This window comes from Oratosquilla oratoria, chromosome 38, assembly GCF_046742065.1.
Source record: "Oratosquilla oratoria isolate Oo_2021 chromosome 38, ASM4674206v1, whole genome shotgun sequence".
Classification (NCBI taxonomy): domain Eukaryota; kingdom Metazoa; phylum Arthropoda; class Malacostraca; order Stomatopoda; family Squillidae; genus Oratosquilla; species Oratosquilla oratoria.
Window position 1 is genome coordinate 32,270,494 of NC_134814.1, and position 4,393 is coordinate 32,274,886.

The window sequence follows — 4,393 nt, forward strand, 5'->3', positions numbered from 1 at the left end:
AGTTATAATGCCTTTCATGATTCTATAAATTGTTCTAATGTCTGTAGCTCAAGTTTTGCTAGTCTCTCTTCATATTATAGTTCTGAGAGTGTTAGTGCCAAATTCATAAATGTTCTTTGTATTCTTTCAAGTTTTGCTATACATTTTTTTTTTTTTTTTGTACTTGGTGACCACGTCGTCGCCGCATGCTCCAATCTTGGTCTTATCAAAGTGACCAGTATTTTCTTCACCATTTCTTCGCCCAGGTATGCAAATGCCACTTTGATTGTTCCTACTAAATTATAAGTTTCTCCAAAAATTTTGTTTATATGTTTCTCAAGGGACATATTGTTCATAATAATGACTCCCAGGTCTTTCTCATTTTCTACTTTTTTAATTTCTTCCTCTCCCAATTTAAATGATCTCACTATTTTTTTTTTGCATCTTCCAAATTCCATTATACTACACTTCTTAACATTGAATTCCATCTCCCACTTCCTACTCCATTCCCATACTTTATTGATATCACTCTGTAGCAACTCACTATCTTCTATAGTGTTCACTTTTTTCAAAAATATTGCATCGTCCGCAAGGAATCTCATATAACTTTCAATTCCTTCATCCATATCATTAATATATATAGCAAACATTATTGGGGCTAGAACTGTTCCATGTGGAACTCCACTTATCAACTTCATCCCAATTAGAGTGTTTGTCTCTTATTACCACTCTCATTTTTCTTTCATGCAAGAAGTCTTCCATCCACCTCAGCAGATTGCCTTGTATTCCTCCTGTAGTTTCTAATTTCTTTAGTAAATTCTTATGTGGCACCTTATCAAAAGCTTTTTTTTAGGTCTAGAAATGCACAATCAGCCCATCCATCTCTTTCTTGTATTACATCTATCAGCCTTGAATAGAAACACATTAAGTTTGTGACGCATGATCGTCCTTGTCTACATCCAAATTGCCTTGGATTATGTACGTTTTTTTTTTTCCAAATGCGTTACCCATTAAGTTTTCATAATTCTTTCACAAATTTTAGCTATCGTACTTGTATGAGAGACCGCGGTCTATAGTTAGTAGGGTCTTTCTTGTTTCCCCTTTATATATTGGTACTATACTTGCTCTTTTTTAATCTTCTGGAACTTTTCTTTCTTTCAATGAACTGCTTATTAGACTGTGTATTTTGTCTGTTAGTTCATTCCTGCATTCTCCCAAAATCCAATTTGCCATTTCATCTGGTCTACTATTTCGGGTTCTGATGTGATTATTTGTTCCAGTCTCGATGGTGTCTTCCTCATTTCTATACCTAATATTCTCTTGTAACCACTGCGTCTTTGTATGTTCTATAATCATATCAAGTAGTACATTTACCCATAGGTCGTCTTCACCCTTCACTGTCATCTCTTCCCAGCAGAATTTCTTTACGAAGAAGTAACCCATTATAACTATTCTTCCTCTATCTTCCATTATCTTATTTAGTGTTACCCTTGTGTCTTCGAACATATTCTTGTGTTCTCTCTCTTCCCATGAAGCCGTTTTAGGAGGCACATAATTTACTACAAACTTGCTGCTCTTCCCATCCCTGTCCTCTACTTCCTTCATAATCATCTCTACTCTATTCTTTCCATATGTGACATTCCTCACATTTATATCCTTCTCACCCAGGAACATAGCTCCACCCCCTTGTTTTACCTCTCTGTTTCTAATCCAATAATTATATGCACCATGCTTTACACTGTTGGATGGTAGTGGACCTTTCAGTTTTGTCTCTACAATTCCCATTATGTCCGGTTCTTTTTCCTTCAGATAATCATTCAGTTCGTTCAAGCCTGTTATTAATCCATCTATATTTGTGTAAGACACTTACAATTTTTTGCTACTTCCATCGTGTTTTCTGCTTTCTTTCCGTTTTCTCTGCTATGAGCCATATTATCACTTCCATATCCACTATTCTCCAATAGAATTTCTCTCTTTCTGACTCTGTTCTTTTCTCGTTTTTTTCCTTGGCCTCTTGTCTTTTTTGTTTTCTCATCCTCTCATTCCTCTTTATCCATGTCTCTTTTTATCCTTACCTGTCTATATTGATCACTGTCTGCTAGTTTCCCTGTTTTTGCTAAGACATTTTCTGCTGTCGTTTGTGACCTAAATTTGATCTTAATTGGTCTGATCTTATCTATATTGTATTTCCCTATTCTATATATTTCTTCAATTTCTTTCTGTGTTTCTTGTATATCCTCTTAAACTACTTCTAATATCTCATTTATTTTTTCCTTCTCTTTTACTCCTGTGGTCCTATTTGGATTATGCTTCTCTTCCATCCCTAATATAATTATACATTTCTCTTTGTCCGATAAGTCTCTTACTATATTCTCCTTCTCTCTTATAATCTTAATAGCTGTGTCCTTAGTATATTCTTTCATCTGTTGTGTCACTATATCTGTAAATATAATTTTGTTGTTATTTTTGAGTGTTCTCCAACCCTGTGCTTCTTTTGCCATGGATTCTTTATTCTCTTTATTATTGTTTTTTAATTTCTGATTCTCATCTTTTACTTTTTTAACTGTCCTTTTAGTTCTTCTATTTCTTTAGTTAGGTTTTGATTATCCTTATTTAGTTCTTCCAGTTTATCAACTCTTTGGCCAGGACTACACTTATTCATGGAATTTCTAGAAACAGGACCCTTTGCCAACATCGTTCCCGAGCATGTGACCTGGCTGCGATATGTGGACGATATCTTACTCGTCACACCCAGGCGTTTCAATCTTCAGCGCTTGCAGACGGCCTTAAACGAAGTTGAGCCCACCATTCAGTTTTCCCTAGAGGAAGAAATCCACGATCCTCTTCCTTTCCTGGACACACACATCTTTAAGTACGGTAACCAACTTGAATTCAAAGTGTATAGAAAGTCCACCAACAAAAATGATTTAATTCATTTCTACTCCCACCATGATATAAGGACCAAGACAGGAGTAGTAATAGGCTTTTTCCTTAGGGCATTTAGGATATGTAGTGCAAAATACTTAGAAGAAGAGTGCAGGTTTATTAAAGAGACCTTTTTAACACTAAGATTTCCAAAAATTCTTTTAGATAATTGCAGACAGCAGGCCGCTAAGATTCGGGAAAGCCGTAGGCAGCAGGACAGCACAACATTACGTCTCGTGTTGCCAACCGGCGACGTTGCCACCAACCTGACACGTCTTTTAAGAACCACCAACTTGGAAATAGTGTGCCAGACAAGCAGAACGATAAAAGACATCACGAAGACGGAAATACACAACAACCAGACACCGGGCACCAAAGCCGGTGTTTATCGTATTCCGTGTTCAGGATGTGATAAAGTTTACATCGGAGAAACGTCACACGACCTGAATACACGAATACGTGAACACCGTTACTACGTCAGGCATGATGTCACCACCAATGGATGTGTGACACATAGAAACAAGGAAAACCATCTTATGGACTGGAAGAATGCAGAGCTGCTGATACGGGAACCAGACAAAATCCGCAGGAAGTGTTTAGAAGCAGCAATCATTCAAGGAACGAACACTATTGAACAAAACAGGGGCATGTTTAACATCTCGCCTCACATTATTCCCCTAATACCCATGGCCAGCAAAATATTAGATATCTAAACCACCCTTTGTGGACATTTCGCACACGGACGTTTGGGCCAGCATTCTCATCCTTTCCCAGTGTCCAATCCCCCCCCTTCTCCTCCTCCTCCTCCTCTTCCTTCCCCCCCCCCTTTTCTCTCCCCGTTCCCTCCTTTCCCCTTATTTAATCTCAAGCATTTGTATCTCAACTTGTACTTGAAAAAGCTGTAATAAGCAAAACGTCGTACAAATAAAGGCTCCGTCCTCATATGGCGTTTATCTCGTCAATCTTGTCGGCAAACTGCCACTTTTAATGATATATATATATATATATATATATATATATATATATATATATATATATATATATGTGTGTATATATATATATATATACATATGTGTGTGTGTGTGTGTGTGTGTGTGTGTGTGTGTGTGTGTGTGTGTGTGTGTGTGTGTGTGTGTGTGTGTGTGTACGTATATCTAAATGTAGTATACGGGGCTGGAGCTATGCAGGTGAAATCACATCTATATTTCCATTTATGAACCTTTGCTTAAATATGTCGATTCTGTCGTCCTAGATATGTTTTTCTTTTTTTCGCTCCAAATCACACCTTTACGGGAAAATATTGTTTATAATGAATTTTTTTTTTTGGGGGGGGAGGGGGGAGGGGGGCTATGGCTTCTCGAATTTATTTCTTTTTCGTGGTAACAGGTCTCCTCTGTCTCGACCTTTCATGTTCATTTATACTATCTAAATATGATTATAGTATCACCTCTTCCTTTCCTTCACAAGTGTTGGTAATACCAATTTTATC